Raw genomic sequence first — 11,108 nt, forward strand, 5'->3', positions numbered from 1 at the left:
ACATTTCTTTTTTTTTTTCTCCATTCTGTTTCCAAGATTTTGGATAATCTTTACTGTCAGTACTCTGAATTCTTTTTCAGGTAGGCTACGTATATCGTCTTCATTTGTTTGTTCATGTGGGTTTTTACGTTGCTCCTTCATCTGCTGTGTGTTTCTCTGTTTTCTCATTTTGCTTAACATACTGTGTTTGGGGTCTCCTTTTTTCAGGCTGCAGGTTTGTAGATCCCGTTGTTTTTGGTGTCTGTCCCCAGTGGCTAAGATTCTTTCAGTGGGTAGAGTAGGCTTCCTGGTGGTGGGGACTAGTTCCTGGGTTCTGGTGAATGAGGCTGGATCTTGTTTTTCTCATGGGCAGATCTGCCTCTGATGGTGTTTTGGGGTGTCTGTGACCTTTCTATGATTTTAGGCAGCCTCTCTGCTAATGGGTGGAGTTATGCTCCTGTGTTGCTAATTGTTTGGCATAGGGTATCCAGCACTGTAACTTGCTGGTCGTTGAGTGGAACTGGGTCTTAGCATTGAGGTGGAGATGTCTGGGTTAGCTTTCACTGTTTGATATTATGTGGAGCTGGGAGGTCTCTGGTGGACCCATGTCCTGAACTTGGCTCTCCCACCTCAGAGGCACAGGCCTGACACCCGGCCAGAGCACCAAGACCCTGTCAGCCACATGGCTCAGTAGAAAAGGGAGAAAAAAATGACTGAAAGAAAGAAAAAAATAAAATAAAATAAAGTTATTAAAACAAAAAAGAATTATTAAAAATAAATTTTAAAAATTAAAAAGTAATAAAAAGGGAAAGGAAGAAAGAAAGAAGAGAGCAACCAAACCAAAAAACAAATGCACCAATGATAACAAGTGCTAAAAACTATACTAGATAAAAAACAAAAACAAAAAAACCCGACAGACAAACCCTAGGACAAATGGTAAAAGCATAGCTATACAGACAATAATCACAAAGAAGCATACACATACACACTAGCAAAAAGGGAAAAAGGAACAAAATGTATATATCTTTGCTCCCAAAGTCCACTGCCTCAATTTTGGAATGATCCGTTCTGTATTCAGGTAGTTCACAGAAGGAGGATACATCAGGTTGATTGTGGAGGTTTAATCTGCTGCTCCTGAGGCTGCTGGGAGAGATTTCCCTTTCTCTTCTTTGTTCGCACAGTTCCTGGGATTCAGTTTTGGATTTGGCCCCGCCTCTGCATGTAGGTCGCCTGAGGGCGTCTGTTCTTCGCTCAGACAGGTCAGGGTTAAACGAAAAGCTGATTCGGGGGCTCTGGCTCACTCAGGCTAGAGGGAAGGAGGGGTGCAGACTGCAGGGCGAGCCTGTGGCAGCACAGGACAGCATGATGTTACAATAGCCTGAGGCGGCTGTGTGTTCTCCTGGGGAAGTTGTCCCTGGTTCACAGGATGCTGGCAGTGGCGGGCTGCACAGGCTCCCAGGAGGCGAGGTGTGGATAGTGACCTGTGCTTGCTCATAGGCTTCTTGGTGGCTGCAGCAGCAGCCTTAATGTCCCATGCCCGTCTCTGGGGTCCGCACTGATAGCCGCGGCTTGCGCCCATCTCTGGAGCTCGTTTAGGTGGTGCTCTGAATCCCCTCTCCTTGCGCACCCCGAAACAATTGTCTCTTGCCTCTTAGGCAGGTCCAGACCTTTTCCCGGACTCCCTCAGGCTAGCTGTGGCATACTAGCCCCTTCAGGCTGTGTTCATGCAGCCAGCCCCAGTCCTCTCCCTAGGATCTGACCTCCGAAGCCCGAGCCTCAGCTCCCAACCCCCGCCCGCCCCAGTGGGTGAGCAGACAAGCTTCTCGGGCTGGTGAGTGCTGGTTGGCACTGCTCCTCTATGCAGAAATCTCACCATTTTGCCCTCTGCACCCCTGTTGCTGCGCTCCCCTCTGTGGCTCTGAAGCTTCCCCCCACATCCCCGTCTCCGCTAGTGAAGGGGCTTCCTAGTGTGTGGAAACTTCCTCCTTCACAGCTCCCTCCCACTGGTGCAGGTCCCGTCCCTATTCTTTTGTCTGTTTTTTCTTTTTCCTTTTGCCCTACCCAGGTAATTGAGAAGTTTCTTGCCATTTGGGAAGTCTGAGGTCTTCTGCTAGCATTCAGTAGGTGTTTTGTATGAGTTGTTTCACATGTAGATGTATTTCTGATGTATTTGTGGGGAGGAAGATGATCGCCACGTCTTACTCTTCCGCCATCATGAAGGTCTCCCCTCACATCTTCTTTATCCATTCATCTGTCATTGGGCATTTAAGTTGCTTCCATGTCCTGGCTATTGTAAATAGTGCTGCAATGAACATTGCATTCCATGTGTATTTTTGAATTATAGTTTTCTCTGGGTGTATGCCCAGTAGTGGGATTGCTGGGTTATATGGTAATTCTATTTTTAGTTTTTTAAGGAACCTCCATACTGTTCTCCATAGTGGCTGTATCAATTTACATTCCCACCAACAGTGCAAGGGGGTTCCCTTTCTCCACACTCTCTCTGGCATCTATTGTTTGTAGATTTTTCGATGAGGGCCATTCTGACTGGTGTGAGATGATACGTCATTGTTTTTTTGTTTTTTTTGTTTTTGTCATTGTGGTTTTGATTTGTATTTCTCTAATAATTGGTGATGTTGAGCAGCTTTTCATGTGTTTGTTGGCCATTTGTATTTCTTCTTTGGAGTAATGTCTATTTAGGTCTTCTGCCCATTTTTGGATTGGGTTGTTTGTTTTTTTAATATTGAGGTGCATGAGCTGTTTATATATCTTGGAGATTAATCCTTTGTCCATTGATTTGTTTACAAATATTTTCTCCTATTCTGAGGGTTGTCTTTTAGTCTTATTTATAGTTTCCTTTGCTGTGCAAAAGCTTTTAAGTTTCATTAGGTCCCATTTGTTTATTTTTGTCTTTATTTTCATTACTCTAGGCAGTGGATGGAAAGAGACCTTGCTGTGATTTATGTCAGAGAGTGTTCTGCCTATATTTTCCCCTAAGAGTTTTACAATCTCTGGTCTTACATTTAGGTCTTTAATCCCTTTGGAGTTTGTTTTTGTGTATGGTGTTAGGGAGTGTTCTAATTTCATTATTTTACATGTAGCTGTTCAGTTTTCGCAGCACCACTTAATGAAGAGGCTGTCTTTTCTCCATTGTATGTTCTTGACCCCTTTGTCATAGACTAGTTGACCATAGGTGTGTGGGTTTATCTCTGGGCTTTCTATCCTGTTCCATTGATCTATGTTTCTGTTTTTGTGCCAATCCTGTTCCATTGATCTATGTTTCTGTTTTTGTGCCAATACCATATTGTCTTGATTACTGTAGATTTGTACTATAGTCTGAAGTCGGGGAGTCTGATTCCTCCAGCTCTGCTTTTTTCCCCTCAAGATTCCTTTGGCTATTTGGGGCCTTTTGTGTCTCCATACAAATTTTAAGATTTTTTGTCCTAGTTCTGTAAAAAAGGCCATTGGTAATTTGATAGTGATTGTACTGGATCTGTAGAATGCTTTGGGTAGTATAGTCATTTTCACAGTATTGATTCTTCCCATCCAAGAACATGGTATATCTCTCCATCTGTTTGTGTCATCTTTGATTTCTTTCATCAGTGTCTTACAGTTTTCTGAGTACAGGTCTTTTACCTCTTTAGGTAGGTTTATTCCTAGATATTTTATCCTTTTTGTTGAAATGGTGAATGGGATTGCCTCCTTAATTTCTCTTTCTGATCTTTCATTGTTAGTGTATAGGAATGGAAGAGATTTCTGTGCATTAATTCTGTATCCTGCAGCTTTACCAAATTCATTGATTAGCTGTAGTAGTTTTCTAGTGGCATCTTTAGGATTCTCTATGTATAGTATCATGTCATCTGCAGACAGTGACGGTTTTATTGCTTCTTTTCCAATTTGTATTCCTTTTATTTCTTTTTCTTCTCTGCTGTCGCTAGGACTTCCAAAACTATGTTGAATAATAGTGGTGAGAATGGACATCCTTGTCTCGTTCCTGATCTTAGAGGAAATGCTTTCAGTTTTTCACCATTGAGAATGATGTTTGCTATGAGTTTGTCATATATGGCCTTTATTAGGTTGAGGTAGGTTCCCTCTATGCCCACTTTCTGGAGAGTTTTTTTTTATCATAAATGGATATTGAATTTTGTCAATAGCTTTTTCGGCATCTATTGCAATGATCATATGGTTTTTATTCTTCAATTTGTTACTGTGGTGTATTGCATTCATTGACTTGCATATATTGAAGAATCTTTGCATCCCTGGGATGAATCCCACTTGATCATGGTGTATGATCCTTTTAAAGTGCTGTTGGATTCTGTTTGCTAGTATTTTGTTGAGGATTTTTGCATGTATATTCATCAGTGATATTGGTCTATAATTTTGTTTTTTTGTAGTATCTTTGTCTGGTTTTGGTATCAGGGTGATGGTGGCCTCATAGAAGGAGTTTGGGGGTGTTCCTTCCTCTGCAGTTTTTTGGAAGAATTTGAGAAGGATGGGTGTTAGCTCTTCTCTAAATGTTTGGTAGAATTCACCTGTGAAGCCATCTAGTCCTGGACTTTTGTTTGTTGGAAGATTTTTAATCACAGTTTAAATTTCATTACTTGTGATTGGTCTGCTCATATTTCCTATTTCTTCCTGGTTCAGTCTCAGAAGGTAATACCTTTCTAAGAATTTGTCCATTTCTTCCAGGTTGTCTATTTTATTGGCATAGAGTTGCCTGTTGTAGTCTCTTAGGATGCTTTGTATTTCTGCAGTGTGCATTGGAACTTCTCCTTTTTCATTTCTGATTTTATTGATTTGGGTGCTCTCCCTCTTTTTCTTGATGAGTCTGGCTAAAGGTTTATCAATTTTGTTTATCGTCTCAAAGAACCAGCTTTTAGTTTTATTGATCTTTGCTATTGTTTTCTTTGTTCTCTTTCATTTATTTCTTCTTTGATGTTTATGATTTCTTTCCTTCTACTGACTTTGGGGTTTGTTTGTTCCTCTCTCTCTAGTTCCTTTAAGTGTAAGGTTAGATTTTTTATTTGAGCTTTTTCTTGTTTCTTGAGGTAGGATTGTATTGCTATAAACTTCCCTCAGAACTTTTGCTGCATCCCATAGGTTTTGGATCATCGTGTTTTCATTGTCATTTGTCTCTAGGTAGTTTTTGATTTCCTCTTTGACTTCTTCAGTGATCTCTTGTTTATTTTTTAACGTATTGTTTAAATACGTTAAAACAATGTGGGGTTTTTTTTGTTTGTTTTTGTTTTTGTTTTTTTGCGGTACATGGGCCTCTCACTGCTGTGGCCTCTCCCGTTGTGGAGCACAGGCTCCGGACGCGCAGGCCCAGCGGCCATGGCTCATGGACCCAGCCACTCCATGGCATGTGGGATCCTCCCAGACCAGGGCATGAACCTGTGTCCCCTGCATTTGCAGGCAGACTCTCAACCACTGCGCCACCAGGGAAGCCCGTGTTTGTGTTTTTTACGTTTTTTTCCTGTAATTGATTTCTAATCTCATAGCATTGTCATCAGAAACGATGATTGATATGATTTCAATTTTCTTAAATTTACTGAGGCTTGATTTGTGACCCAAGATGTGATTTATGCTGGAGAATGTTCCATGTGCACTTGAGAAGAAAGTGTAATCTGCTGCTTTCAGGTGGGATGTCCTATAAACATCAATTAAATCTATCTGGTCTATTATGTCATTTAAAGCTTGTGTTTCCTTATTAATTTTTTGTCTGGATGATCTATCCATTTGTGTAAGTCAGTTGTTAAAGTCCCCCATTATTACTGTGTTACTGTCGATTTCCTCTTGTATAGCTGTTAGCGTTTGCCTTATGTATTGAGATGCTCCTATGGTGGGTGCATATATATTTATAATTGTTATATCTTCTTCTTGGATTGATCCTTGATCATTATGCAGTGTCCTTCCTTGTCTCTTGTAACAGTCTTTATTTTAAAGTCTATTTTATCTGATATGAGTATTACTACTCCAGCTTTCTTTTGATTTCCATTTGCATGGAATATCTTTCTCCATCTCCTCACTTTCAGTCTGAATGTGTCCCTAGGTCTGAAGTGGGTCTTTTATAGACTATATATATATATATATCTGAAGTGGGTCTCTTGTAGACAGCATATATATATATATGGGTCTTGTTTTTGTATCCATTCAGCGAACCTGTGTCTTTTGGTTCGAGCATTTAATCCATTCACATTTAAGGTAATTATCAATATGTACGTTCTTATTACCATTTTCCTAATTGTTTTAGGTTTGTTTTTGTAGGTCCTTTTCTTCTCTTGTGTTTCCCACTTAGAGAAGTCCCTTTAGCATTTGTTGTAGAGCTGGTTTTGTGGTGCTGAATTCTCTTAGCTTTTGCTTGTCTGTAAAGCTGTTGATTTCTCCGTCGAATCTAACTGAGATCCTTGCCGGGTAGATCGATATTTTTTGTAGGTTTTCCCTTTTCACCACTTTAAATATATCGTGCCACTCCCTTGTGGCTTGTAGAGTTTCTGCTGAGAAATCAGCTGTTAACCTTATAGGGATTTCCTTGTATATTATTTGTCATTTTTTCCTTGTTGCTTTTAATAATTTTTCTTTGTCTTTAAATTTTGTTTGATTACTATGTGTCTTGGCATGTTTCTCCTTGGCTTTATCCTGCCTGGGACTGTCTGTGCTTCCTGGACTTGGGTGGCTATTTCCTTTCCCATGTTAGGGAAGCTTTCGACTATAATCTTCAAATATTTTCTCTGGTCCTTTCTCTCTGTCTTCTCCTTCTGGGACTCCTGTGATGCAAACATTGGTGCGTTTAATCTTGTCCCATAGGTATTTTAGGCTGTCTTCATTTCTTTTCATTCTTCTGCTCTGTATTCTGTTCCGTGGCACTGATTTCCAACATCCTGACTTCTAGGTCACTTATCTGTTCTTCTGCCTCAGTTATTCTGCTATTGATTCCTTCTAGTGTATTCTTCATTTCAGTCATTGTATTGTTCATCTCTGTTTGTTTGTTCTTTAATTCTTGTAGGTCTTTGTTAAACATTTCTTGCATCTCCTCGATCTTTGCCTCCATTCTTTTTCCAAGGTCTTGGATCATCTTCACTATCATTATTCTGAATTCTTTTTCTGGAAGGTTGCCTACCTCTGCTTCATTTAGTTGTTTTTCTGGGGTTTTATCTTGTTCCTGCATCTGGTACATAGTCCTCTGCCTTTCCATTTTTTCTGTCTTTTTGTGAATGTGGTTTTTCTTCCACAGGCTGTAGGATTGTAGTTCTTCTTTTTTCTGCCGTCAGCCCTCTGGGATGCATGTATCTTTTTGAATTATGGTCTTCTCCAGGTGTATGTCCAGGAGTGGGATTGCTGGGTCATATGTTAGTTCTATTTTTAGTTTTTTATGGAATCTCCATACTCTTCTCCATAGTGGCTGTGTCAGTTTACATTCCCACCAACAGTGCAAGAGTGTTCCCTTTTCTCCACACCCTCTCCAGCTTTTATTGTTTGTAGATTTTTTGTTGATGGCCATTCTGACTGGTGTGAGGTGATACCTCATTGTAGTTTCAATTTTCATTTCTCTAATAATTAGTGATGTTGAGATCTTTTCATGTGTTTGTTGGCCATTTGTATTTCTTTGGAGTAATGTCTATTTAGGTCTTCTGCCCATTTTTTGATTGGGTTGTTGTTGTTTTGATATTGAACTGCATGAGCTGTTTGTATATTTTGGAGATTAATCCGTTGTCAGTTTCTTCATTGGCAAATATTTTCTCCCATTTTAAGGGTTGTCTTTTCATCTTGTTTATGGTTCCCTTTTCTGTACAAAAGGTTTTAAGTTTAATTAGGTCTCATTTGTTTATTTTTATTTTTATTTTTATTTTCATTACTGTAGGAGGTGGGTCAAAAAAGATCTTGCTGCAATTTACTTTAACGAGTGTTCTGCCTGTGTTTTCCTCTAAGAGTTTTATAGTGTCCAGTCTTACATTTAGGTCTTTAAACCATTTTGAGTTTATTTTTGTGTATGGTGTTAGGGAGTGTTCTAATTTCATTATTTTGCCTGTAGCTGTCCAGGTTTCACACAGGCATGTTTTTAACATGGTATGCTTAAGAAGAAAAGCCATGTTACTCAGCTCTCTCAAAGCTCTTGAAAATTGGCCAGATTCCAGTCTTTTGGGAAACCACCACCACAGCTATAACAGCACCAACAACTTTTCAGTGTCCCCTATAGCTTCAGATAGGTGGTATTTTCCATTCTTCATAGATGGAGTAACTGGGGGGCACTGAGAGATTCAGCAGTTGTCTGAAATCTCCCAACAAACTGAAAATGGAGCCCCAGATGACAGCCAAGTTTCCTGCCCTGAAAGTGAAGAGAGCGACCTAAAAAATAGGATTAGATTTGAAAGAGCATATATACTTTCCAGGGGCTTATCTTAACTGTGTCTCCTCTCTGACCATCTTTGAGTTTACCCATCATAAGTAATAGCATGACCTCTTCCTCAAGTTATTCAAAAATGCATTTGTTCTCCATAATAGAGAGAGAATCTCCAGCCAAATTATATTCTAATGTATCATAGACTTGAACCCAGGGACCATTATTGCATTGCTGACTAGGTGGCTTCTGAATACATTATTATTCTGCTAAGGTTTGTGTCAGCTTTGTGAAGAGGCAGATTACCCAGCTTGTCTCCAATACTGTTATGTTTATGGACTTTTTGGGGGGACGGGAAAAAATAAAAAGGGGAACAAGAATGAGTACTTTTGGGTATAATCTGCTCTTGTGACTGGATAAGTGTTAGCAGTCCTATGAGCCTTCATTCCTGCATGAATAGATATAGTTGTGCTGAAAATGGGTATGTCTCTGACACAGGAGTCCCTAACCCCTGGGCCATGGACCGGTACCAGTCCGCAACCTGTTAGGAACAAGGCCACACAGCAGGAGGTGAGTGGCGGGCGAGCAAGCAAAGCTTCATCTGCCTCTCCCTATCACTGGCATTACTGCCTGAACCATCCCACTTCCCTCCCCCTGTCTGTGGAAAAATTGTCTTCCACAAAACCGGTCCCTGCTGCCTAAATGTTGGGGACCGCTGTTCTGACAGAACTGTATGTTTCCAGTTGGGGAAGGTGTTGTAGGGTGTAGAAGGGCCAAAGAAATGCAAGGGGGTAAGTATTTTAAATACCCGTGGTAAAAGACCTATACTCTGAAAACTATAAGACATTCATGAAGGAAATTTAAGATACAAAGAAATGGAAAGATAACCTGTGCTCTTGGATTGGAAGAATTAATATTGTTAAAATGACCATACTATACCCAAAGCAATCTACAGATTTAATGCAATACCTATCAACATACCCATGACATTTTTCACAGAATTAGAACAAATAATCCTGAAATTTATATGGAACAACAAAAGACCCCAAACTACCAAAGCAGTTCCGAGAAAAAAAAGAACAAAACGGGTGGTATCACCCTCCCTGACTTCATACTATACTACAAAGCTACAGTAATTAAAGGAGCATGGTGTTGGCACAAAAAGAGACACATAGATCAATGGAACTGAACAGAGAGCCCAGAAATAAACCCGCCCACCTGTGGCCAATTAATCTATGACAAAGGAGACAAGAATATACAGTGGAGAAAAGATAGTCTCTTCAATAAGTGGTGCTGGGAAAACTGGACAGCTACACTTAAAATAATGAGAGGAGAAGACTTTCTCACACCATATACAAAAATAAACTCAAAGTGGATTAAAGACCTAAACGTAAGACACCAAACCATAAAATTCCTAGAAGAAAACATAGGCAGAGCATTCTTTGACATAAATCATAACAATATTTTTTTGGATTTATCTCCTAAGTCAAAGGAAATAAAAGCAAAAATAAACAAATGGGACCTAATTAAACTTAGAAGCTTTTGCACAGCAAAGGAAACCATCGACAAAATGAAAAGAACCTATGGAGTGGGAGAAAATATTTGCAAATTATATGACCAATAAATGGTTAATATCCAAAATATATAAATAGCTCATACAACTCAACATCAAAAAAAACCCAAACAACCTGATTAAGAATTGGGCAGAAGACCTAAATAAACATTTTTCCAAAGAAGACATATGGATGGCCAACAGACACATGAAAAGTTGCTCAACATGGCGAATTATCAGAGAAATGCAAATCAAAATCACAGTGATATATCACCTCACACCTGTCAGAATGACTGTTGTCAAAAAGACCACAAATGACAAATGTTGGCAACACTGTGGAAAAGGGGAGCCCTGTACACTGTTGGTGGGAATGTAAATTGGGGTAGGCACTGTGGAAAACAGTATGGAGTTTCCTCAAAAGACTAAAAATAGAACAGCCATGTGACCCAGCAATTCTACTCCTAGGTATATCTCTGGAAAAAATGAAAATACTAATTCAAAAAGGAACATGCACCCCAATGTTCACAGCAGTGTTATTTATAATTGCCAAGATATAGAAGCAACCTAAGTGTCCATCAATAGATGAATGGATAAGGAAGATGTGGTATAGATATATAATGGAATATTAGCCACAAAAAAGAATGGAATTCTGCCATTTGCAGCAGTGTGGATGGACCTAGAGAATATAATGCTTGGAGAAATAAGTCAAACAGAGAAAGACAAATACCGTATGATATCACTTATATGTGGAATCTAACAAAAAACACATGAATATAGATGGACATATGTAGCAAAACAGAAACAGACTCACAGATATAGAAAACAAACTAGTGGTTACCAGTGGGGAGAGGGAAGGGGGAGGGGCAAAGTAGGGTTATGGAATTAAGAGATACAAACTACTATGTATAAAACTGATAAGCAGCAAGGATATATTGTACAGCACAGGAAATTATAGCCATTATTTTGTAATAATTTATAATGGAGCATAATCTGTTAAAATACTGGACACTATGCTGTACATCTGAAACTAATATAATATTGTAAGTCAACTATACTTCAATTTAAATAAATAAATAAATACATAAATAAATAAATTCTGAATTTCCAAGTTTCCCCTGGCCTGAAGGAGTTGTCAGTTATCTACCCAGTGACTTGGACATAGGAGTCCACAATGCTTGATACTCCAGACCCTTTTTTATATGGAGAAAACAAACACTAAAAATTATTCTTCCATTTTAATGT

The sequence above is a fragment of the Lipotes vexillifer genome, unplaced genomic scaffold, assembly GCF_000442215.2.
Source record: "Lipotes vexillifer unplaced genomic scaffold, Lipotes_vexillifer_v1.1 scaffold1557, whole genome shotgun sequence".
In the NCBI taxonomy this organism is placed as follows: domain Eukaryota; kingdom Metazoa; phylum Chordata; class Mammalia; order Artiodactyla; family Lipotidae; genus Lipotes; species Lipotes vexillifer.